Genomic DNA, 27,996 nt, shown 5'->3' with positions numbered 1-27,996 from the left:
TGTATCGCTTACTTCTTAGTTGGAAAGGCAAACTTATGTTCCTAGCATTTGTAGACTTAGAGAAAGTTTATGACAATGTTGACTGAAATACACTCTTTCAAATTCTAAAGGTGGCAAGGGTAAAATACCGGGAGCGAAAGGCTATTTACAATTTGTACAGAAACCAGATAGCAGTTATAAGAGTCGAGGGACATGGAAGAGAAGCAGTGGATGGGAAGGGAGTGAGACTGGGTTGTAGCCTCTCCCCGATGTTATTCAATCCGTATATTGAGCAAGCAGTAAAGGAAACAAAATAAAAATTCGGCTTAGGTATTAAAATCCATGGAGAAGAAATAAAAACTTTGAGGTTCGCCGATGACATTGTAATTCCGTCAGAGACAGCAAAGGACTTGGAAGAGCAGTTGAACAGAATGGACAGTGTCTTGAAAGGAGGATATGAACAACAACAAAAGCAAAACGAGGATAATGGAATGTAGTCGAATTAAGTCAGGAGATGCTGAGGGAATTAGATTAGGAAATGAGACACTTAAACTAGTAAAGGAGTTTTGCTATTTGGGGTGCAAAATAACTGATGATGGTCGAAGTAGAGAGGATATAAAATGTATACTGGCAATGGCAAGGAAAGCCTTTCTGAAGAAGAGAAATTTGTTAACATCGAGTATAGATTTAAGTGTCAGGAAGTCGTTTCTGAAAGTATTTGTATGGAGTGTAGCCATGTATGGAAGTGAAACATGGACGATAAATAGTTTGGACAAGAAGAGAATAGAAGCTTTCGAAATGTGGTGCTACAGAAGAATGCTGAAGATTAGATGGGTAGATCACATAACTAATGAGGAGGAATTGAATAGGATTGGGGAGAAGAGGAGTTTGTGGCACAACTTGTCTAGAAGAAGGGGTCGGTTGGTAGGACATGTTCTGAGGCATCAAGGGATCACCAATTTAGTATTGGAGGTCAGCGTGGAGGGTAAAAATCGTAGAGGGAGATCAAGAGAGGAATACACTAAGCAGATTCAGAAGGATGTAGGTTGCAGTAGGTACTGGGAGATGAAGAAGGTTGCACAGGATAGAGTAGCATGGAGAGCTGCATCAAACCAGCCTCAGAACTGAAGACAACAACAACAACTTCTTAGTTACCCGATTTTACCTCAACTATCCAGCAAATAGGGCTGCAACATAGGCACTGGACGTCATTGCAGAGATCGTGACGATATGGACTGGTTGTGACAGCCTGACGTTTCAAGTCAGCCTTGAAGTTGCCGTTTACATTCTAAGCACAGGTTGTGACAGGTCTGTCCACTAAGCTTCCGTCTTCTGTAGCTTTGTCGCTCTCGCAGAATATCTCACACCTTCGTAGGTCCGTTGATTATGCCCTCTGTGACTGTAATGAGAATCACTATGATTTTAATAACCTGCTGAGCTACTGGTAACGAATATTACATTTTTTTAAGGAGTACCAGAATATTTTATAGCCATGATGTAGTGTGTACCACGCTTTATCACAATCACAATGAAATAATTACGTGCAACACAAATCAAATAAAATTGCACTGTCACACTATATACTCGTATGAATTTCACAATGCACATTCCCGTTCAGTTCAAGGCTTATCACCGGCCGCTGTGGCCGAGCGGTTCTAGGCGCTTCAGCCCGGAACCACGCGGCTGCTACGGTCGCAGTTTCGAATCCTGCCTCGGGCATGGATGTGTGTGATGTCCTTAGGTTAGTTAGATTTTCGCAGTTCTAAGTCTAGGGAACTGATGATCTCAGATGTTAAGTCCCATCGTGCTTAGAGCCATTTGAACCTTTTTCCCAAGGTTTATGCCAAGAAATGACCCCACTCCTTGATGTCAGACCGTTCTTGAGACTCTGTCCCCGGATTCTGACCAACCAGATGTCAGGAACGGCAACGCTTCTCTATAAGGGCGAGCTCTTGGCAGTCAATGGGGGATGAGAAAACGTGTTTCACTTTCGTTTCAAGTGATCACCCACACAACCAGAGCGTTATCACGCTCCAACAGGTGTTTTCCAGTTGGGTTTAAGCTCTACTGCACCACATTACATTTTCTGCAAGAGCCAACTTTATATTATAAAGTGTTGAGTAAATAGCCTAAGAAATCCACAAAATACGCTCCGAGCTCTCAAAATACACAGGGAAAGTGATAGTGATAACGAAAGTGTTAGCGATGCGAGTGATGGTGTGGTTAGTGAAGTGTTACATGCAGCAATGCCAGAAGGCCCAACACATCGAAGTATAGTTTCGTCTTTGCCTGAGTCAGTCACGTCTCAGTGAGCAGCTCCCAGGATGACTGCCGAGCTCCAGAAAACAGCCATAAGCAGCGTAGCGGATGGCATCTCAACATTCAGCTAAATTCCAGGCTCTAGACTGCAATGTAGCATTTGCAGTGTGGTTTATCGGCTTTGTTTGTATAGAAATTAGAAACAATGTACAGTGTGTTACATTTGGAAGTACTTGGTGAAATATACAACTAGTAGTAGACGCAGTGGTAACTATAGATGTCGACATTGCTACTAACACCACGATTTGATTCGAACTGGCGAGTGTGCAGACATGAAGTCTTTTCTGTGACACCGAAATAACCAGTGGGCTGCTGGCGGGGATGTGTAGATTAGCCTGGTCTCATTTTATTTTCTATTTATGGGTTAGTTCATTTTGCGTCATCATATTTGACTTACTGTTTATGTATTTGTCGTTTCTTCATACTGTAAGTACTGAAAATATCTATTTGCTTGTAAAGTTCTGTCAAGACGTTTCAAGTGTCAACTTTTCAAACGCATTCTATACAATACAATCCGTTTTAGATAATAAGGCAACTGATTTAACAAATACACCAGTTGCATGGCAGTATTGTAATCTGCAACTACTTGGTTACTGACACGCTATACAGCCGGATAAGAGAGCTAGCAGCATAAACGTGACTTTCAATGGAAATTACCGGCCGTAATAAATTAATTACACGACCCTTCTTGCCAAGTTTAATCCGGCGTAACTGTGAGCGTAACTCAGGCTATAAAGGGAGAATATGAGTAATAGTCCTCTCAAGTTTTCCCATTAATCCAATTTTTTCCTCTGTTGCTGAACGATGGTACCGCAGTGTACTGTGATGTTTGACACTCTAGCACACTATACTTACATAAATTATGAATTTTTTACCTGTCTTCCATTCACCGTAACACTATATGAGTAACGATGATCCATCATCGTAAATGTCAGTGTCAAGCTGCGCAAGACGCACGTATTGGAGTACCGGGTGATTGAAAAAGAGATCACGGATTTCAGTTGTTTATTACAGGCAAACTATAAAAGATAGAAACACGCCGAGCATGCCGCTGAATAGAGGCAGGTTCATAGTTTTGACACAGCTGCGCTGTTCGTTGTTTGTAGCAACACGGCGACTACACCACTAGAGAAATCAATTTGTCTGTTGTAATTTGCGCGAATTCAATCCACTGTTCAAGTGCAACGTGAATTCCGACGTCGGTTCAGCAAGCAGATTTTTGACTGGCATACATAATTCTTGAAGTTAGTTGCATATGCAAAGGGAAGAACACTCGTCGGGCACGCACTTCTGATGAAAATGTCGAATGTATCCGAGGTACGTTTACACGAGCTCTCGAAAGTCCAAAAGACGGGCAGGCTAGGAACTTAAAACTTCCTCAAACAACGGTGTGGCGTGATCTGAAACGACGCCTGATAAGAAGCCTTACATGTCGCAGTTACTGCAGCAATTGTCTTCCGGCGATCATAACAGAAAGTACGAATTTTGCATTTCAGTTCACAAGGATATGACAGAGGACAGTTCCGAACGACCCACCTTTTATCTATCACAAAGGCTTCAAATGGCTCTAAGCACTATGTGACTTAACATCTGAGGTCATCTGTCCCCTAGACTTAAAACTATTTAAACCTAACTAACCTAAGGACATCACACACATCCATGCTCGAGGCAGGATTCGAACCTGCGACGTAGAGCAGCGCGGTTCCGGACTGAAGCGCCTAGAACCGTTTCATCTATCGGGTAAAGTAATCCGCAATAATGTAAGAATTTGGGGGGGGGGGGGCAACAAAATTCTGACGTTGTCGTCGAACATGAAAGAGACTCACAGAAACTGAATGTGTTTTGTGCTGTTACTGTTCACAAAGTTTCTGGACCTCTCTTTTTTGCGGAGGCAACTGTGACAAGAATGACGTACCTGGACATGCTGCAAAATTAGTTGTTTCCTCAACTTCACGAAGATCAGAATGATTTCATTTTTAAGTATGACGGCGTCCCGCCTCATTTTCGCCTTGAGGCGCGGCATTAACTTAAAAACACCATCCCACAACGTTGAATTCGAAGAGGTGGACAACAAGATCTTGTTCATTGTTTCTGGCCTCCCATGTCACCAGACTTTACACTATGCGATTGTTTGTGTGGGAGTACATAAAAGACAGCGTCTTTGCCCCACCTATGCTAGGTGAGAAATCGAATTGTTGAAGCTGCCGATTCAGTAAATAGGGACTTGTCGATTCGTGTATGGAATGAAATGGACTACCGTTTCGATGTTTCTCGAGCAACGCATGGTTCTCATGTTGAGTGTGTGATACAGCGTCTGTGCGAACATAAATATCTGAACCTTCCTCTGTCCGGTGACATGCGCAATGTGGTTCTATTATTCATAGTTTGTCTGTAATAAGCAACTGAAATGTGTTGTTTGTTTTTGAATCACCGTGTATAAAGGTTTCACATTTACATAAAACTTATTTTAACCCTTCGGCTAAGTTCTAAAACGAGGGCTGTTGATTAAACCACTAAAGTGCTTCGATGTGGTAGAGCACAACCCGAAGTAAGTCTGAATACGATATTAAGTAGTGAATGAAATTTTCATCTACAGAATTTGGTCTGTGAAGGGAGAAGGGGCAGCTGCGAGCTGTCCTCGATACGGTTCTGTTCATAAACGCAGTGTCTTATGCGGTCAGGGTTTCAGGCACTATTGATTATGATTCATCCGTTGGGTGGGCGCGTTGAGCATGTCGGCTATTTGAACAGATATGAGCTACGCGTGCACATCCTGTTCCGCTCATCCATTCTTACCACAGTAGCATTTTGATTTAGATCCTTTTGGACATGTGCCCTGTATTTCTGTAAAACTGAATTGCTACTTTGAAATAAAGTCTGACATTCCAGCCGACAAGCAGCAGTCCTCATTTGGGAGGTGAAGCTGCTAGTTTCTCAACATGGTCTTCCTTGGATCTATTTTTCTTGTCTTGTGAGAACCAATATAACTATTCCGAGACATTATAGCATAAAGTTAAGAAGTCTGTTGCGGGATGATTATATTCTGGCAGATAATACGCGCATCGGCAGAATATGCCTAGCACTAGTGTTCTCCCGCAGGAGCTCGTGGATGCCGCGGGTATTACAGCTGTCGCGTGATCGCTTGTTCAGCCGTTACACCAGACTTGTGAAGCTGCTGCCTGGTGAATAAACGCAGGTGACTATGAGATCGCTGGCAGCTTTATAGTCTTGGTCCTCATTCAAATTATTAATAATTTTACTTATTCCAATAGTCTCTCTCACTCCATTAAATCACAATGTTGCTCTTGAGAAATACTGACTACAAATAGCCACTGTACGATTAGTAAGAGCCGTAATGCATTTCAGTTAGTATTGTTGCTCATTAGTCATCGACTGGCTACGCTCATTGGCAGCGTCTATCCCAGTAGTGCGGTATGCGTAAATGAAGAGATGCGAAGTGTTTGATACGTATGCTACAGAAGGGTAGTTAAAATTAAGTAGACTGATAAGATAACAAATGAGGTTCTCCGCGTGTTTGACGACGAAAGGACTATATGGTAAACTCTGTGTGCGGAAAGAAAGAGATTGAAATATATACGATAAACAATTATGGACATTGAGTTTAAGTGGCACTCTGAGACTAAGACAATGATACAGGAGAGGGTATCGTGGTGAGCCTCATAAAGCCAGTTAGAAGAGTGATGAACAGAAAGAAAACTGTCATCGCATGGCTGCACGAGAATTGGGAGCTACCGCAATGGAAGAACGAGCAAAATTCTACATTTTTATGATAAGTTTTTATAAATACTTATTTACATCCAGCAAGCCCTATGCAGTCGAAAAGAAATAATGTTTTATCACAAATACTTAAAGCAATGCGAAGTAAAGTGATATTGTCATCTTCGCCACCATAGCCTGAAAAACAACTGGGTCTCTTGGAATTTCATGGCCGATTTTCGGCTGTTGAAAATTTTCTGTACTGCCCCATTTGTGTATCATCATTTATGTACTACCGGTCTCCTGGTTTTACCAACATAGACGACACCGTACCAAATCTAACCTCGTACATGTCTGCAGCGTCATTAACACTTGCGGAAGTTTTCGTGGCTCACGAAATATCGTGTCATTTCCAGGCACTATAATATGAGCTTGATAACTCGGCGGTGAAGCACCCTGTTTAAACTATCGCTGTTGCGTTTTCGGTAAGGTAAGCGAAATTTGTATAATTTCATTTATGTGTCAGTTCGTACCTCATGCTGCCATCCGTTCGTTTAAGCCGCATTTGAGGCTGTCATTGTCGCTTTTGAGGATCACGAACAACTGCATAGATGATCTTCACACAGTAGGAATACGCCACACTGGCACAAGTAGTAGTGTCCAGCGTAACCACTCATCTCTACTTGAGACAGTTCAGTACCGTTGGTTGTCATTTGGAAATCGACAGAGAACGCAGTTTTAAGAAAAGACCAACTTCTGAACCAAGCAGTTTCATCATCTCAGACAGGATCGCTGGATATCTTCCCAAACGTCGGCTTGTGTTTTAAGATAAATATTCAGTTTTGTGAAATTTTATTCAAATTACCACTGGCTGTGGAGGGCTTATAAATCAAAAGCAATATTACGCTGCACTAACACTCATGTCAGTGATCCGCAAGATACAGTGAAATATCTGAAACATCGTCCACTGATAGAATGAAGACAACGGCAAACGTACACCATTTAGTCTATGCCAAGAGAGAAGTTAGCGAGTTCAGCGAAAGCTTATAATATCAGTTCAGATATGCCTTAACCAAAAAAAAAAAAAAAACGCCGTCCGAAGAGGCCTTGAAGGCCCTACTGTACCGACTGGCCACTGTATCATTCTCAGCCCTAACGCGTCACCATATGCGGATACGGAGTGGTATGTGGTCAGCACACGGCTCTCCCGGCTGTTGTCGTTTTTCGTGACTGGTGTCGCTACTTCTCACTCAAGTAGCTCCTCAGTTGGCCTCACAGGGGCTGAATGCATCCCGCTTGCCAACAGCACTCGGCAGACCCGGACGGTGACCCATCCAAGCGTTAGCCATGCCCGACAGCTCCTAACTTCGGTGATCTGACGGAAACTGGCATTACACGGATTTGCCTTGAACTTTTATAAATTTCTCATTACGGAAATCGGCTCCAACTGCTATTTTTTCTATAAAATATCGTTTTATGTCCTTGTAAATATGCCGCATCATAAAATAGGAAGTATAAGATTATTGTGGTTTATCTGTGCGATTGAAGAATACTTGTACGTATGTACCAACTCTATACCAGTGTCCATTATGGATATTCAGGGCCAGGTTGGCGACACAGCATAGGTTCAGTTTTCGGCAAACTGCAGAGAACCTGGCAGCCTTTTGGGTAGAGAGGGCGAAATGTCGCAAAATTATTATCCAGAGCAAGAAGAGGTGGTGATAATAGTCCCTGACCACCATAAACCGTTCGACTGAAGCTACGTACGCACTACCATTGGAAAAAATTTTCTATTGGAAACATGTTTCCTTCGGTGTTTCACAACATGTTTCCGACTTTGTTTCTTGTCTTTGTCTCTGTCCACAGTGGCGGCAAGCATTTGTCTTCATGTATTCGTGTTGCCTGCAAAGCTGCTTGTTGTAGTGTTTTCCTATTGTCTGCTATGTTATGCCTATAGACGAGGGAAGTGTAATGATAAGTTGCTTAAAAAAGACTCAAATTTCCGGAAAGCAATTACAGTCAACAAAAACTTCCTGTTACTCTTCAGTTTTTGGCAAATGGAAATTCATGTCAGAGCCTTGCGTATTTATTTCACATTTCGAAGCAAGCTGTATCATAAATCGTACTTAGTGTGATTTCACACAAATCATTGAAAATTATCTCCTCAGTGGTGTCATCACCACATGCTGATGCCCCCTCACATCCACACCCACTGACGACTCCAGACTCTCATAATATTCGTGTCCTTCTCGTACCGAAACAGCGTTTAGCTTTGTCGCTTCCTTTGTCCTCCACGCCTGCGACAACTTTCGTAGCATACATGCCACATACTGTCCGTAGGCGCCGCATTCGTCTATATGAAGTTCATCCTGTCTTTTGAGAAGTCTTGTTAATAACTGGGAAGCAAAATTATAGAGCCTGATACTTTGATTCCCAACCACTCGTCTTAATTTCCTCAGTGGATAAGGTGATGTAGAAGGGCCGGCAACGTCTTCTTAGTTATCCTTTCCTTTTCCTCGCAAATCTTCAAAATATGAAATCTATTTATTTCAGACGCCGACGACTGAAAACGCCTAGTGTGGAATAGCATGTGTGTTCTCACAGTTACGTCGCTTCCCTCAATGTGTGGGAGCAATTGATGGGAAGCATATAATTCTGTAGTGCCCTGTTGCTAGAAGCAGCGAATTTTACAACTAAAAAGGTCATTTAGCATTATGCTGCTTGCTATCATTGACACGTTACAACTTTTTGGACGATGACATTGGCTGTCAAGGAAGAACTTCAGAAGACGGTGTATTCAAGAGCGCGATCAGACGTGAACTAATTTAAAAAAATATGTCTCTCAGAACTATTGGACTAAACTGCTGAGGTCATCAGTCACCTAGAACTTAGAACTACTTAAACCTAACTAACCTAAGGACGTCACACACATCCATGCCCGAGGCAGGATTCGAACCTGCGACCGTAGCGGTCGCGCGGTTCCAGACTGTAGCGCCTAGAACCACTCGGCCACAGAGGCCGGCGGAGGGACAAAGACCATATCGTATACTTTCGTGGCAGACGACTCTTCTCCGTTACAAGAAAACATTATAAAACTATATCCAGGAAGGCATGTTCAAGTCTTATAAGGAAGAATTTTTAATTATCCCTTGTCTACTACTAGATTGGCTGCAGAGAACACATTCGATATTACGGCTTCGGTATTTCGCGTCTGCCGTAAACCTATGTTGCTGCAACGTGAGAAGGCACAACATGACACTTGTGGCTCCGTAATTTCTTAAGCCGAAATGCAGGGAGCTTCAATTCATAGGATTTACAGACAAGTGAGATGATCCCTGGTACTGTGACTAGATGACTCTGCATCGATTTTTACTTGCGCCTCAGGACATACTACGGAAAGCTTCTAATACAAACAAAAACATTCGAGATGAGTTTATAGACAGTGTCCACACTGCTGCCCGATGTTTAGCTTCTGAGCGCCTTCCTCGTTTCCCGTCGATACTCGACGACGCTCGGCCTTATTTTCTTTTCTACGCTGTCGTTCTCAGTACAAAATTTAGCAGCAATTCTCTACAGGACGTCTTGTATTTTATTGTTGTTCTTGTACTGTTTGCTTCGTATCTTACACAAACCGTCCTCAGACGGTAACAAGACAGTCTGCTGCCTGAGATACGGCAAGCGATAACACAACACCTAACAAGTCTGTTCGTTAGACGACATAACGTGACATACGCTGTAGGCCACCAAAAATGCAGCGCCCTGAACGAAGCAGCCAAACAAGGTGAAATACGCAGCATACATTTGCTGCGACGAGAGATGCACAGAATTAGCATTTCAGCGCAGGTGCACGTCATGGACGCCAGTAGTGCCACCGGCAAGCACTATACAGGTCTATTACAAATGATTGAAGCGATTTCATAAATTCACTGTAGCTCCATTCATTGACATATGGTCACGACACACTACAGATACGTAGAAAAACTCATAAAGTTTTGTTCGGCTGAAGCCGCACTCCAGGTTTCTGCCGCCAGAGCGCTCGAGAGCGCAGTGAGACAAAATGGCGACAGGAGCCGAGAAAGCGTATGTCGTGCTTGAAATGCACTCACATCAGTCAGTCATAACAGTGCAACGACACTTCAGGACGAAGTTCAACAAAGATCCAACAACTGCTAACTCCATTCGGCGATGGTATGCGCAGTTTAAAGCTTCTGGATGCCTCTGTAAGGGGAAATCAACGGGTCGGCCTGCAGTGAGCGAAGAAACGGTTGAACGCGTGCGGGCAAGTTTCACGCGTAGCCCGCGGAAGTCGACGAGTAAAGCAAGCATGGAGCTAAACGTACCACAGCCGACGGTTTGGAAAATCTTACGGAAAAGGCTAAAGCAGAAGCCTTACCGTTTACAATTGCTACAAGCCCTGACACCCGATGACAAAGTCAAACGCTTTGAATTTTCGGCGCGGTTGCAACAGCTCAAGGAAGAGGATGCGTTCAGTGCGAAACTTGTTTTCAGTGATGAAGCAACATTTTTTCTTAATGGTGAAGTAAACAGACACAATGTGCGAATCTGGGCGATAGAGAATCCTCACGCATTCGTGCAGCAAATTCGCAATTCACCAAAAGTTAACGTGTTTTGTGCAATCTCACGGTTTAAAGTTTACGGCCCCTTTTTCTTCTGCGAAAAAAACGTTACAGGACACGTGTATCTGGACATGCTGGAAAATTGGCTCATGCCACAACTGGAGACCGACAACGCCGACTTCATCTTTCAACAGGATGGTGCTCCACCGCACTTCCATCATGATGTTCGGCATTTCTTAAACAGGAGATTGGAAAACCGATGGATTGGTCGTGGTGGAGATCATGATCAGCAATTCATGTCATGGCCTCCACGCTCTCCCGACTTAACCCCATGCGATTTCTTTCTGTGGGGTTATGTGAAAGATTCAGTGTTTAAACCTCCTCTACCAAGAAACGTGCCAGAACTGCGAGCTCGCATCAACGATGCTTTCGAACTCATTGATGGGGACATGCTGCGCCGAGTGTGGGAGGAACTTGATTATTGGCTTGATGTCTTCCGAATCACTAAAGGGGCACATATCGAACATTTGTGAATGCCTAAAAAAACTTTTTGAGTTTTTGTATGTGTGTGCAAAGCATTGTGAAAATATCTCAAACAATAAAGTTATTGTAGAGCTGTGAAATCGCTTCAATCCTTTGTAATAACCCTGTATATAAAGGGAAACAAACGGTCGTATGGCCGTACTGGAATTGTTCTTTCGTACGGTTGTTTGCGTAAGCAGCTAAAGTATGCCTCGTAGACAACAGCGAGCGTCTTCTGAGTTCGACGGAGGAAGAATAGTGAAAAGTTGCCTGTGGTGATTGCGGATTGTCCTTCAGAGAAATCGGTGATCGTGTCGGATGGAACCAAGCAACTGTATGCGGATCTGTAATCGGTGGATGCAGGAGGGAACGACCGACCGCCGAGACCGATTGCACCCACCTCGTTGCACCGTTACAAGTCATGAAAGGCATATCGTGCGCATGGCAGTGGTGGATCGCTCTGCCACATCACCATATCTCAACAAATTCGATGTGTTGAACAACAAGCAGTGTAAGCGCGTACCATTCACGTTGTTTGCAGCGGAGTGGAATCTCAGCAAGGCGTCCATTCCTGCATTTACCACTGATTCAACGCCACAGGCGTTTGCGCCGGCAATGATGTGATGAACGAAATTTTTTTACCGATGAATCCCATTTCTGCCTGCATCACCACGATGATCAGATTAGTCTGGAGACACCGTGGTGAGAAATTGCTCAGCTGTTGCCTTATGCATCGTCACACTGGTCCTGAACCCGGAATTATGGTTTGGGGTAGTATTGTGTTCCACTCCCGCGATCCACTAATATGCATTGCCAGTACACTAACCAGCCAGCGTTACATCTCTAAAATGTTGGAGCCTGTTGTGATCCCACGCCTTCGGAGCTTGCCGACGGCGCCATTGCAATAGGATAATGCGCGATCACATGTGGCGCACAATGTTCAAGACCTCTTCGTCCCCCATCGGATTGATTGCTGTCTTGGTCACCCTGTTCTCCCGTTCTTTTGCCTATCAAAAACGTCTGGTCGATGATTGCGGAATGACTGGCCAAGGATACACCACCCGCTACACCAGATTAATTTTGGCAATATGTGGAAGCAGGATGGACTGCTATACCTGAACAACACATCCAGAGCCTCTTTGATTCAATGCCAAGGCGTGTATTAGCGGTTATAGCCAGCAATAGCTGCAACTCTCAGTAGCGATCTTCCTCACTTCACATGGGGCTGTATTTTCAATAATGAGATGTTTGTACAACGTATTACCTCCCATAATCAATTTGGCTGTGGTCTCTCCGTCGTTCTTGGTGTCACATTTTGGTTGGCCGGCAGTTTGTAAACATAAGCTAATACAGTACAGTTGTGACATGTGGTAGCTGGCCTGAAACATTGCTTCCTTTGATCTGTTAGCAGTCTGGTCCCTTTAATCCCACAAACCAACCAACCTTTGATCTGTGCCGACATTGCTACGGGTAGCATTTACAACACACTTGTATTGAATATTGTAGAATTTATATTGACAGGCTGTGAAGGGGTTGCTTATTTTTGCTAGCAGGAATTTCTTTTATTCTTTTTGTTCGGGCCTGCTGTGATAGAACATCTTGGGAACATTCTTATTTTTGGCGACATAACCTTCTCTGATTATTTTGCCTGTTATTTGTATAAGGTTTAGGCCCACCTAAGTTTTCACAAAAATCTTTATACCGATTGAATTTATTATTTCCAGATGTTCCTTTTCACCTACGGATATTACAAGGTCGCAACGGATAACGCAATACTATTTTCGGGGGCAGTCAGAGGAAACTACGTGCTGTGAACTAATCTTGTGCCAAGAACTTTAGACCTGGGGAGCGTATTCATCAAATGCTACTAACATGACACTCTTTTCCGGCAAGTTGAGATATAAATTAGCGATAACGGAAATTAGCTTCAAATGACGAAATCTTTATTTTCGATTAATCTTCTACATTTTTAACAGTAATCTTTTTGCATTTAACATTCATGATATTTTTATAAAGGATCCTATGTCATTCTCACTTGAGAATTACAAGCCGTGTTGGCTTTAATCTGCATAGTCCTGTGGGGATGGTAAGATCTGGGGAGCACGTGATCACTGCTGTATTTTAAAACACAGACATTCACATGCACTAAATCCACAAGGGCAAGCGAATGTCGACAGCATTTTTAGTCAGAAGAACTGTATACACCTCGTGGCTGGCATCAAGCAGGATTTGGTGGCGGCATATTTTTTAGCGTGAAGTACTTGGAAACAAATCGACTCATCTTGCAAAGTGCACACTCGATACAGTTTTTTTTGATAACTTAAAAAATGTTCACCACAAATAAAAATAAGAAGGCAAGCCGTAACTTGTAAGGTTTTGGTTGAGATCTGAATTTATAGACCGCGTGATCGCGCCTAACTGAAATCACATTATTATGCATCCGATTAATTGAATTAAAAATACAATCGGTATCTAAATAATCATTGCAAAAATAGCGACGAGAAAAATTGTTGAGTTTAACAAATAAGTAACATATTCAAATACTTTTTCATCCCGTGTTCGAAGCAGCCGTTCTGAGAGAACGTCTGGTCGCTTACCTTTCTTCAAATACACTCCCCTCGCCTAACCGTCGCGCGAAGCTCTCCCCGAGCAGCCCGAGGTGGCGGGGGAGGCCCATGACCAACCTATGCTAGGAAAACGTTTAGCTTTACACATATTTGGCCAAACCCTCCTGTTCCTGCTCTCTGCCTTCCAGTGACACCGTTTAGATTGGTAGAAGATTAAGAAACTCACCACTTCTCTAGTTCGTCTGCTACTAAATTCATATCACTCACACGTGACCACAGATTTTAAGGAAGGGCGAAAAAAAAAAAAACGAAATGAGGACACAGGACGTGGACATAAGAATGAAAAAGAAAATACGTCGACCCATATTGTTTCTACAGGCGTCTGTAGTTGTTGGGTCTGAGATTATTTCCCAGTTAATTAGTTGCAAAAAATGGTTCAAATGGCTCTGAGCACTATGGAACGTAACATCTATGGTCATCATTCCCCTAGAACTTAGAACTACCTAAACCTTACTAACCTAAGGACATCACACAACACCCAGTCATCACGAGGCAGAGAAAATCCCTGACCCCGCCGGGAATCGAACCCGGGAACCCGGGCGCGGGAAGCGAGAACGCTACCGCACGACCACAACCTGCGGACAATTAGTTGCACAAAAGATCGATTTAATTCTGATTTTTATATATCAGATAGTATGAATATTTGTTTTAGCACTAATTTTAACCATATAACGACACCTATTGTGACGTTACACAGTTTCCGTGTTTCCAAACCGTGTCCACACGCAGGAGCCGGAAACTGATTCCGTACTTCTAGATTTCCAAAAGGCTTTTGACACTGTACCATACAAGCGGCTTGTAGTGAAATTGCGTATTTATGAAATATCGTCTCAGTTATGTGACTGGATTCGTGATTTCCTGTCAGAGAGGTCACAGTTCGCAGTAAATGACGGAAAGTCATCGAGTAAGGCGGAAGTGATTTCTGGCATTCCCCAAGGTAGTGCTATAGGCCCTCTGTTGTTCCTTATCTATATAAACGATTTAGGAGACAATCTTAATAGCCGTCTTCGGTTGTTTGCAGGTGGGTTGGGTTGATTTTGTGGAAGAGACCAAACAGCGAGGCGTTCGGTCTCATTGGATTAGAGAGTGTTCCAAAGGAACCATCCCGGCATTTGCCTGAAGCGATTTTACGCTAAGTTCAGAGCAGATATCCACATTGGCTCTTTCAGACGTTCCAAGCCGTCGCTTGCTATAATCATAAATATACGGCGTAGTGTTATAGGCTCTTTGCTGTTCCTTATCCATATAAACGATTTGGGAGACAATCTGAGCAGCCGTCTTCGGTTGTTTGCAGATGACGCTGTTGTTTATCGACTAATAAAGTCATCAGAAGATCAAAACAAACTGCAAAAAGGTTTAGAAAAAATATCTGAATGGTGCGAAAAGTGGCAGTTGACCCCAAATAACGGAAAGTGTGAGGTCATCCACATGAGTACTAAAAGGAACTCGTTAAACTTCGGTTACACGATAAATCAGTCTAATCTAAAAGCCGTAAATGCAACTAAATACCTAGGTATTACAGTTACGAACAACGTAAATTGGAAAGAACACATAAAAAATGTTGTGGGGAAGGCTAACCAAAGGCTGCGTTTTATTGGTAGGACACTTAGAAAATGTAACAGACCTACTAAGGAGACTTCCTACACTACACTTGTCCGTCCTCTTTTAGAATACTGCTGCATCGTATGGGATCCTTACCAGGTAGGACTGACGGAGTACATCGAAAAGGTTCAAAGAAAGACAGCACGTTTTGTATTATCGCGAAATTTGGGAGAGAGTGTCACAGAAATGATACAGGATTTGGGCTGAACATCATTAAAAGAAAGGCGTTTTTCGTTGCGACGAAATCTTCTCTCGAAATCCCAATCACCAACTTTCTCCTCCAATTATGAAAATATTTTGTTGACTCCGACCTACATAGGGCGGAACGATCACCACGATAAAATGAGGGAAATCAGAGCTCGTAAGGAAAGATATAGGTGTTCATTCTTTCTGCACGCTATACGAGATTGGAATAATAGAGAATTGTGAAGGTGGTTCGATGAACCCTCTGTCAGGCAGTTAAATGTGATTTGCGGAGTATCCATATAGATGTAGATGTATATCTCCAAGTTGTGCTAAATATTATTGTTTTTACATAAAGAAATGTTAATGATAATGAAATAAAGACCTTAAGCTGTCGACAGGCGTTGATATATATCAACAGGGAGAGTTGAAAATGTGTGCCCCGACCAGGACTCGAACCCGGGATCTCCTGCTTACATGGCAGATAGTCTATCCACCTGAGCGATCAAGGGCACAGAGGACAGTGCGACTGCGTCGGCCGGTGTGGCCGAGCGGTTCTAGGCGATTCAGTCTGGAACCGCGCGACCGCTACGGTCGCAGGTTCGAATCCTGCCTCGGGCATGGATGTGTGTGATGTCTTTAGGTTAGCTAGGTTTAAGTAGTTCTAAGATCTAGGGGACTGATGGCCTCAGATGTTAAGTCCCATAGTGCTGAGAGCCATTTGACAGTGCGACTGCAGGGATTTATCCCTTGCACGCTCCTCGTGAGACCCACATTCCCAACTTAATGTCCACCCACTACATTCGTTATGCCCCAGCCAATTACACTCATTGTCCACGGCAGACATCTTACCGAGTCCCATAAGAGTTCGGTCAATGCGTATGCATCCAGCAAGGAAGAAGGAGGTCAAGGCCGGTTAGCCTTAACTGTATGAAGGCGGTATCTGTTCTTTCGGACATGTCCGGAAGAACAGATACCATCTTCATATAAAGTAAAGTATTGTATTTTCAATAACCTCCAAATGTCCGAAAGAACAGATACCATCTTCATATAAAGAAAAGTATTGCATTTTCAATAACCTTCAAATAGTTAGCTACATCTTTAATTTATTATTTATGAAATCAGTGAATTTACTCATGGAACTTTTGTTGCCTATGTCTGCATTCACATTCAGAACTCAAATTAATAATCAAATTAACTAATTTATTAAGATATTATCTTGAATGTACCCATGTATTACCTCAGAAAATGAAAGTGGTGAATAGTTGAGGGAGTATGAATGAAAACAGTGGCGTGTTTAAGTTTATAAAGATAATGACAAATTTTTATTCATCCTTTTACAACTACAACGAGCTAATAAATCTTAAAAAAAGACAGCGAGAATCAGTAAAGGTATGGTGCTTGATTGGCAGAGCATTCATTGGGGTGGAAACTATACAGATTCTCCCCCGAATGAATCACTTTTACAACGCAATCTGACTTGTTTGCATGAATCCATTATGAGGTCCAATTCTATTCAAATGGAATCAACTACGACCAAGTACACCACAAACCATGGTTCACCGGAGAACAGGAAGCAGTAAATATCATTCAACAACCCTACACTGGTGCAGTTATACTTTACTCTTTCACCTTGATTCAGACGGCAAACGGAAATTGCACACTGTGGACGAGTAGAGGCGCGCTGTGGCAGCTGTAATGTTCTGACGTGTCTACGAAAATTTACAAACTATGCAGACTGGCTTTCTGATTATTAGAACGTGGGAAACTTCCCCATCAGAGCCCTGAGATCCCGGCAGACTTCAATGTGAGGTGCATGCGTTCGCTAGTCTGACCAAACTAATTTGATTCACAGGCACAACGGTGCATGCTGGAATTGTCAAACGTCATATGGCCACTCAGGACGAGTAAGTTCACCCTCTTGACGCACGATATGTCCGAGATGATATGTAGTTCGTATCAGTACAGTTGGAAACTGCCACTGGCTCTTAGTCCACCACAAGTTGCAAACCGCAAGTCTCACCCACTAGGGAAAGACCTGAAGTTCTCCACCAAGGGAAGACTAAAAGACGGAGAAACAAAGAATCACAATCACTTTCCACAAGTCACGGTACAGGAGCCGAATTTGCAAAAAGAAAACCGCCTCCACGTTGAGCAAACCAATCGAACTACGCTGTACTCATGGAATCTCCCCTCTTGATTGTCCTGTTGTTCTGGTAGCCAATCCAGACACAGCATCAGGGTTCCGACACTGGTGAAGCAAGCCTCTGCTTTGCATATCCTGAGAGGAACCAATCAGCGATTCAAAATCTCTCTTGTCTGAAAAAAGAAAATTTTAGACTAGGGAGGCGTCGTTCTTACAGTAAGCATGACAATGTTTCGGCAAAAAATGTCTACCTAGATGGGACCACAGTTCCTCATTTATGGAGGGATCTAATCTTTCAGGCCGACCACTTCCAATTAATGAAAGGAGGCTGTTAAGTTTCCCAGTCAGTCATGCCCATGAAATATATGTTTTTGCCGCTCGCTGAAAGAACCTGACGATATCCTGCCATCAGAGGAGTTGCAGTCTTGCCTCCACTAAATACGTGCACCAGCTGCTCTGTCTGAATCTTCCTAGCTTAAAATATGTGAATGCTTGGAGTTTTATGACTGTCCCACCGCTTGCACAAAAGCTCAGATTACAGCAGTCTCTCGTAAATGGCTTCCTCCACCCTCTTCCTGCTAACTGGTCACCTTTGTGACAATCTAACGGGTGGCCCAGGTAAAATGTTTAGCGAACCGGTGCCCTCCTGCTCCGACCCTAAGTGGGAAGAAGGGAGTGCCATGGCCTGAAGTCCCTCTGCAGTTACAATCCACAGAGTGCTACTTCCGAGAACCACTCACAAAGCCAGGTCGCTGGACACAGCATTTATGGCCCACAATCCATCTTTCTCCCTTTTATCTGTCGCCTCCACTATATCCCCTCGGGTAGAAGTTCTCCACGGGCTACACATGCCGTTATATGAACATTCTGCCCACAATTTCCTCGTATAAAAAATCGTAAACCACACGTACCAAATGTAGTACTGGGAAGCAACGAGGTCATGACCTAATCTATGAATATTAATCTCACTGGCAGTGCTGTTCAAGCGAGAGAGTGGTGTGCCAACTCTCAAGGTCCAGAATTATTTTCGGCTTAACGAATTTTAAGAAAGATTGCACTCCAGTCTTCATGTTTCAGTCTCTGTTTCTTAACGTTTTACATAAGTATCACAGTTTTAAAGTTGTGTACACTGATGGCTACAAACAAAGGGGCTGCTTTGGTTGTTTCCTGACCATGTCTTTTAGATTCGCCTTTCTCGTGACCATACTGTATTTTCTGCAGAGCTCCATGCATTCTTGGATGCACTGGAGCAGATGAGGCGTCATAAGGGCAGACAGTTTTCATCCGATTTCTTAAGTGCCCAGCAATCTTTACAGCAAGTGTACCAGACAGGAACAACAGCCCAGTAAACCCATGACCAACTGTACGTCCTACAGCTGCAGGGAAAGCAGGTGTGGTTGTGATACATACCAGGGCATGTGGGAATTCAGAGAAATGAATAAGCAGACGAAGCCGCCGAGGAGGCCTGTAGGGAAAATGACTTTACACAATGTGCCATTCTCCTACAGGCTGTCATTTTGCTAGTGCGTCGGACACCCATTCAATTGTGGGAATCACTCGGGCGTGACGAAGTGACCCTGACACACTTCTGCATTGGGCACTATCTCCACTAACGCACGAATTTTTACTCTGGCGCCGGCCGCGGTGGCCGTGCGGTTCTGGCGCTGCAGTCCGGAACCGCGGGACTGCTACGGCCGCAGGTTCGAATCCTGCCTCGGGCATGGGTGTGTGTGATGTCCTTAGGTTAGTTAAGTTTAAGTAGTTCTAAATTCTAGGGGACTTATGACCTAAGATGTTGAGTCCCATAGTGCTCAGAGCCATTTGAACCATTTTTTACTCTGGCGAGAAGACCTCCCACGCTTTTTAACGCTGTAGGCGGAAGCGATTGTGGGATGGGATGGGGGAGGGGGACCTGACCCCTATTTTAGCTGATGATTGAATTAAGAGTCAGCCGGGAATAAGATTTAAATCAATTGATGACCATTGAGCTAGCGTCACGAATTTTCAAACGTCCACTGCCATGTATGGAGGCGAGTGACACCACGAGTGCTAACGTCGATCGAGGGGTGTCGTCGTGATCGTATTGAATGACATTGAGCGGTCACACACGAAGAAAGGAGAAAGACGAGTATGACGAAGGTTTCAACGTTCTGTGAAGTGTCTGGACTCGATCCTAAGCTTTTAGGTGAAATATTTTAGTGTGTTGCAGAGTGACTGATTCGTCCCTCTTATTCCAGCAATCAGCTGGTCCAGCTATCGGCTATGCTTTTTTAATTTTTTCATCGCTTTTTCTGTCTTAGTCTAAGATTTATACCCGACACATTAAGAAATTTTCGTATTTCTCTGTGTGTGTACAAATGTTTTTCCGTGTTTTTATTAGTTTTAACTGCAGTTGAAGCTCTGTATTTCGGTGGATTCTATATTATCACCAAATACCTAGCAAAAGTGCACCTTTGCCACTATATCATCATCATCATCATCATCATCATCATCACGTTTATTATTAGTTCTGTGCACGCTTTAAAAGACCTCTAGCTAGCTCTGAGACTTGGCACTATCCTAATATGTTATTCTTTACATCGTCAGTGGTGGCAGATATGCGATCTGTTGATTTAAAACATATGTGGGTAGAAGTTCCACTTCAAGATTGCAAATCAGTAAAGAAAATTTGCGATCTTGATGTAAGATTTTTATCCACACATGTTTTAGTATAATAATAGCTGCAGGGTGTAGCTCACAAAATGGCCGTGGATTAATCATGTCTAAACTGTATGAGATGGTTTTGGTTATCTGTTAGCTCTCCTGGTCCGTACTCTACACGAGAGTTATAGATTACCACTCCTGTTCTTATGAAAACCACGCAGTATTCTTATGGTGCACTATTGTTCGGGTTAACCATGCTTCTTGTAAGGGCATGTCTCGCTATCTTTCTGTCAGCTTCTGTGTTGTGTGTTTCAGTGTCATTGGTCTCTGAAAAACTCTGTTTGAATTTATTGTTTTATTGAACGTTAGTAATGGCTGTTCATTTACGGGTGCTCAACGTGACAATGATTAGTTCTGACTTTATACACAAACCAGCACTGGGTTTATGACCCACAGTTCTGATTGAAATGGAAATTTGTTTTTAATGAGACATAAGACGATGTGAATTAAAATAATACGCTAAGAGCAGGATATGATATTGAAAAATGAATTAATGGTCGCTAATGAGGTAACAGCAAACGAAGCAGGCATAAAGGAATACTTGTCTAAAATGTGAGATTGACAGAAAGTGTAAAATGGCTAATCGGAAAATGCTACTTGAATATGTAAGGCCGTAGAAGCATGCACAAATACGGGAAAGGTAGATACCGCCTACAGTAAAATTTAAGATGGCTTTGAAGAAAAGAGAGCAAGATGTATATCAAGAGCTCTGATGGAAAGCCGGTGCTGAGCTAAGAAGGGAAAAGTAATCGGCGGAACGTTTGAATAGAAGGGCTGGACTATACAAGGGAACTGAACTTGTAGACAATATCATAAAAAGAGTATAGGAAGCAAATGACGGATTGTCGAACAGACGCTCGAAACTACCTAGTGACGTAGGTCTACTGTAGACTTTTGGAACATTTTTTATGCTCGCATATTATGACATTTCTGGAAACCGAAAATCACCTCGGCAGGCGTCAACATGGATTCCGAAAACAAATATCGTGCGAAACGTGAAACCCAGTTCGCCCTGTTCGTCGGCAAGGCCAGGAAAGCAATAAATACTGGCACCCAAGTTGATTCCGCGTTCCTTGAATGCGGAAGGCGCCCGGTACAGTTCCATAATGCTGCCTTACAAATAAAATACGAGTGTACAGAATATGAGACCAGCCGTGTGATTGTACTGAAGAGTTTCTTGCAAACAGAATACAGTACGTCATTCGCAACGGAGAGAAATCTTCATACGTAAAAGTAAATTCGGACGAGTGTTTCTGTATATAGGGTCATTACGTTTCGTAGTATATATAAATGACCTAGTGACTAGCCTCGGATGTTCCACGTGGCCTTTAGCGGACTATGCTGTTGTATACAGAGAAGTCACAACGCTAGAAAATTGCAGCAAAGTGCAGGAAGAGCTACAGAGGATCGTCCCTTGTTGCAGGGAGTGGCTACACACAAGATAAGCAAATGTAACGTATTCTGTATAAATAGGCAGAAAGACTCATTAGGGTATGATGACAGGAGTGCAGAACAAGCATTGGAAGCAGTTACACCAACAGAATATCTAGCAGTATGCGTACGGAACGACCACTTCAAACTAATCACAGGAAAGGCAGATACCAGAGATTCATTAGGAGAATTATCAGGAAGCTCGTTCGACCAGTATCTGAATATTGCTCGTCGGCCTAGGATACGTAACACATAGGATTGGTAGAGAGAACAGGGCAGATCCAAAGAACAGCAATGCGTTTCGTTGCAGGTTCATTTAACAAGCGCGGAAGCGTCAAGGAGATCTTCAGCCAGCTTCATTGGCAGACGCTGCAAGAGGGGCATTATGCATCACTGTGTGGAGTTCACAGAGGGCGTGTACCTAGAAGGTCAACCAATATATTTGAAATATGAAAAAGTTTTCAGATACCGCTATCATTCACAAAATTGTTGACTACAATATTATTTATTTGGCGACGTGTTTCGAGGTGACAGCTCATCATCAAGCTATAGTGGCATTAAATAAACAATGCACATAAATGTATGCAGATGTTAAAGTTTCTTTACATGACTGCATCTTCGTTCTCGTAGCATGGCAGTTTTCCTGTGACGTGCTGAGGTATTGCTGTTTCCATTGCTCTCTTGGACTGCTTCACCGTTGTGCACAAACTTCACAAAGCTAAATTTAAAGCACGATAACACAAAACAAATCAGCAGTTATTGTGTTTCAAAGTAAACCTCTTGAAGTTTATGAACAATGGCGAAGCAGTCCAAGAGAGCCATGGAAACAGAGATACCTCAATCACAGGAAGATTGCGACGCCACAAGAACAAAGATGATCACAGTAGAAACTTCATTATCCGTATACACTTACGTTAAATGTTTTTGTAATGCCACTATAGCCTGACGATGAGGTATCATCTCGAAATACGGTGTTAAATAAATAATTTAGTAGTCAAAAATTTGTGCCTGGTAGGGGTATTTGAAAACATTTTCATGTTTTTGAACCAGTCGATTAATGGTCAGTATGGTTTCAAATTAACCACTATATTGCTTCCTCCTACGAATATCTCGCGTGAAGACTATGAAGGGAAGATGAAAGAGGCATGAGCTCACTCGCAGGCTTACCAACAGTCGTTCTTCCAGCGATTGGCACAGAAAAAATTGGGAGTAATGGTGACACACAGAGTAAATTCCGGGACACCCCATAAGGTGGTTTGCGGAGTATAGGTGTAGATGTAGACGTAGATGTAGAGGTAGGAGATATGATACTGCGAAAATATTTTGACAGAAACCTGAAAGATCTACATCGACAGAACGACCCTACATCTGCTTACAAGATTTATGATATAGGCGAAATAGCCTCAAACTTCAGGAAGAATGATATAATTCTAGTTCCAAAGAAGGCAGATACTTACAGAATCGAACTGTTTAATGGTTGCAGAATACTGACTAGAATTATTTACAGAATAATGGAAAACAGGCTGAAACTGATCTCCGGCTGGATCAGTTTGAGTTCCAGAAATATGTGGGAATGTGTGGTGCAATACTGACCGTACGACTTGTGTTAGAAGACAGTAAAGCGAACCTATGCTTATTACATTTGTGGATTTAGCAAAGCGTTGTGCAATTTTGACTGAAATACACTAGTTTAAATTCAAGTAGATAGCAGGGATAAACTACGAGGAGCGAAATGTTATCTGCAATTTGTACAGAAATCAAACTTTAATTGTAGAGGTGAAGGAAATTAAAGGAAGCAGTAGTTGAGAAGGGGGTGAGCGAGGTTTGTAGTCTGCCCCCAATATCGTTCAATATGTACTTTGGGCAAGCAATAAAGGCAACCAAGGATAAATTGGGAGGGGAATGAAATTTTAGGCGACAGAAATAAAAACTTCAAAGTTTTTTCATGGATTGTAATTCTCTCACAGATGGAAAAGGACTTGAAGTTGTAATTGAATGGAATGGACAAGGTCTCCAAGAGAAATTATCAACAAAAGAAAGACAAGAGTAGCAAAATGTTGTTTAATTAAATCAGGCAATGCTTACGGAATTAGATTAGAAAACGTGAAACTAAAATTAGAACATGAGTTTAGATGTTTTGACAAAAATATAACTGATGATGGCCGAAACAGAGAGGATATAAAATGCAAGCTGGAAATAGAAAGAAAAGCGTCTCTGAGAAAGAGAGGTTTGCTATAGATTGATAGATCTAACTACTAAATGAGGCGGCACGGAACCCAATAGCGGTAAAAGAAGTTTATGGCACAACTTGAATGAAAGAAGGTATCTGTTGATAGAACACGTCCTACATCTACATCTGCAAAAATACTTCGCAGGCCATCGTACAGTGCGTAGCGTATTGTACCCTGTACCACTACTAGTCATTTCCTTTCCTGTTCCACTCGCAAATAGAGTGAGGGACGAATGACTGTTCAAATGCCGGTTCTCTAAATTTTCTTAATAGCGTTCCCGAAAAAAAAAAAAAAAAAAACGCTGCCTTCCCTCCAGCGATTCCCATTTGAGTTCCCGAAGCACCTCCGTAAAACTTACGTTTTGTTCGAACCTACCGGTAACAGATTTAGCAACCCTCCTCTGAATTGCGTCGATGTGTTCCATCAACCCGACCTGGTACGGATCCCCAACACTCGAGCAGTATTCGAGAATAGGTCACACCAGCGTCCTACGTATATGTGGTCTCCTTTACAGGTGAACCACTCTTTCCTAAAATTCTCCCGATAAACCGATATCGCTCATTTGCCTTCCCTACCACAGTTTTGACATGCTCGTTCCACCTCATATTGCTTTGAAGCGTTACGCTCAGATATTTAAACGATCTGACTGTGTCAAGCTGGACACTAGTAATACTGTATCCGAACATTACAGGTTTGATCTTCCTAATCTTCCTACTCATCCGCATTAACTTACATTTTTCCACATTTATGGTTAGCATCCATTCATCAAACCGACAGGAAATTTTGTCTAAGTCATCTTGTATCCTCCTACAGTCACCCAACTTCGACATCTTGCCGTACACCACGGCATCACCACCAAACGACCGCAGACTGCTGCCCACCCTGTGAGGCAAATAATTTATGAATATAGAGAACAACAGCGAACTTATCACACTTTCCTGGGGTACTTCTGTCAATACCCTTGTCTCTGATGAACACTCGCCGTCGAGAAGACTATAATGGGTTCGATTACTTACGAACTCCTCGAGCCACACTCGTATCTGTGAACTTATTCCACATCCTTGTGCCTACGGTAACAGTGTGCAATGGGGCACCGTCAAACGCCTTCCGGAAATCTAGAAAAATGGCATCTGCCTTTTGCACTTCATGCATAGTTCGCAGTGTATAGTGTGAGAAAAGGGCTAGCTGAGTTCCTCACGAGCAATGCTTTCTAAAACAGTGCTGATTTGTGGACATAAGATTCTCAGCCCTGAGAAAATTTATTGTATTCGAACCGAGAATAGCTTCTGTAGCAAACCGAAGTTAGGGACATTGCTCTGTAATTTTGAAGATCCGTTCTTCTACCCTTCATATATACTGAAGTCACCTGCGCTGTTTTCCACTCGCTTGGGACTTTGTGATGGGTGAGAGATTCATGATAAATGCAGGCTAGGTAAGCAGCTAATGCCGTAGAGTACTCTTGGGGTTTCTACTCGAACCTGGTGATTTATTTGCTTTCAAATCCTTCAATTGTTTCTCTACGACAGGAATGCTTATTACTACGTCGGCCGTAGGGGAGTCTGTCTGATGGTAAAATGACAGTACGTTTCTACGATTTTCTTGTGTGAACAGTTTCTTGAACGTGAAATATAAAACTTCGGCTTTCGTTTTGCTCTCTGCAGCTGCCACACCAGACTTGTCAACGAGGGAGTGAATGGAAACCTTAGACCCGCTTAGTGAATCGTCGGTTTCTAATGGAAGGAAGTTTCTGGAGATAAAAATTGTAGAGGAAGACCAACCCTTGAATGCAGCAAGCCAGTTAAATTAGATGTAGTTTGCAGTAAGGATAAAGATATGAAAAGGCTTACGCAAGATAGGCTTGTGTTGAGAACTGTATGGAACCAGTCTTCAGACTGAAGACCACCATCCCCACCACCACCACCACCACAACAGCAGTGGGGAAACACGCATTTTGTGGGTAGTTTCTTAATGAAGCTGGCTGACTATCTTCTGCCTTCTTAGGACCTACGTCTTCTTTTTAGGAAATTTAATGACTGCATTGCGAACTTCACAATATACTGTTTTTTTGCTTATCGTAAAAGTACTTGCTGTATGTCCAACCCAATGTCTTCCATTTTGTCAAACAATTATCTGAAACACAAATTCAGATGGAGCCCTTCTACGTGACGAAAGAAGTGATTTGATTGTTACTATTTAACCTTTTTCGTGCAAAAGAAGTACAGTCTAACCCTAGTATAGTGATAACTTTACAATAATATACTAGCTTGCGTCTTACATTAAGACTTATTGTTTAACATACATTAATTCTAGAAAGAGTCTTTAACTTTAACAATGAATTTGTAGATATCTCCATTCCTGGACAACAAAGTGTTTCAAGAATTATAAATGCCTGTGCAGTTTTAAGCAACTGTTCTGCCTTTCAAGCATGAAGTCTTAGGTAAAACCACAAAAGATCAAGAATTCAGAAACAGTAACCTATTACTGACGTACGCGTCCCATAAGATACGACTCAATGTGAAGTTACAACTTACATCAATTCTCGACGTAATAGCAGTTTTACCTTAAGTAGGATCACTAATGAGCTTAATTCTCTATATAATGGCATGTTTACTAAGGCACGATAAGTGAAAGTTCTATGCGATAAGTATCTCATAGCAGGAGGTCATTTTTCGTTGTGGACGCTAGTGCCAGCTAGAAAAATACATTTTCCCAGAGAACAGAACTACTCCACCCACTTTTTGATACTTAGAGCAAAAATAGCAATAATAATTTGATGTATTACTGTATTTTATCTTGTAATGATAGAGGAGCGAAATGACAATAAAGTGGAAATGAAACTGTCATTCTTCATTGGTAAGGAACTTGATAGAGCTTCAACACGTGGAGGTAGAAACCTCATCTGCAAACTGCAGCACAAACTCCTAACTGTCTAACAGATGGGCCCGCACTGTAAGCGAGAAATGGACCACAGATTCCGCAATCGATGTGCGGTCTGCGGGCTGCCGCCAACTGTGCTTAAGATCGCCAGAGCTCGCCTGCCGCACGTCGACCTTTAGGCAGATGACTGCTGTGCATCTCTGGCAAATCCCGACAAACACTTCGGGCTCTAAATGATTATTCTCAAGAATTATCTGCTGGAACTGCTGCTAATTTAACAGGCCCATCTAATTTTATTTCGACGTTAAGGAGAATACTGTGCATCACATTTTGTGAGCGTCATATACAGCTTCGCACCGAAATATAAACAATAGTACCGCAATTTTAATTGATAACCTGTCAATAACTTTTTCTTGTAGTTGTGTATGTCTGGAAACATTTTCTCCGAGATATGTTAAAAAACTAACGGAAAATATATTTTTTTGGAAAGAATTTTATTTATTTGTTTGTATTAATGGCATTCCTCCCAAAATAGTCCTCATTAGATATTGTACTGTAATTGCAGGCCTTTTTGCAATCCCCGAAACATTTCTGGTAGTCGATTATTGCGATAGCTTTTATTTCTCTCAACGATGCATTTTTAATCTTATCTATGGTTGTAAAGTGACGGTTGTTTAAGGGTTTCTTTATTTTTGGGAACATAAAAAATTACATAGGGCAGTGTCTGGCGAATAATGAGGCTGGAGCACCATTAAAGTAATGCTTTTGGCCAAAAATTCACGAACAAACAATGAAATACGAGTAGGTGCTTTATCGTCATGCAGTAGCCACGAATTGTTTCGTCACAAATATGCTTCTTTTTATTTTTTATTCAATTTTTTGAAACGTAAGTTGAGTTGTCGTTGAAAATGTGAGTAGAACTCCTTATTAATCACCCCATCTTCTGGCAAGAACTCCTCTTGTACTACTCTGCAAAAGTCGGAGAACACAGTGAGCAGACAGCCTTCACTTTTGACGGCGCTTCTGGACATTTTTTCGGTATAGGTGGTCCAAAATACATGCGAAGGAACAATAGACCCTTG

At 42.5% G+C, this 27,996-nt stretch overlaps 1 protein-coding gene across 1 annotated transcript in view; it reads left to right on the top strand.

Annotated features, from left to right (window-relative positions):
• LOC126471551 (uncharacterized) overlaps nucleotides 1-27,996 on the top strand; it is a 1,058,515-nt gene that overhangs the window by 16,971 nt on the left and 1,013,548 nt on the right. The gene's annotated exons all lie outside the window — the stretch shown is intronic.

This window comes from Schistocerca serialis, chromosome 3, assembly GCF_023864345.2.
Source record: "Schistocerca serialis cubense isolate TAMUIC-IGC-003099 chromosome 3, iqSchSeri2.2, whole genome shotgun sequence".
In the NCBI taxonomy this organism is placed as follows: domain Eukaryota; kingdom Metazoa; phylum Arthropoda; class Insecta; order Orthoptera; family Acrididae; genus Schistocerca; species Schistocerca serialis.
Note: the sequence above shows the minus strand (reverse complement) of the source record. Positions and strands in the feature narration are given on the sequence as shown.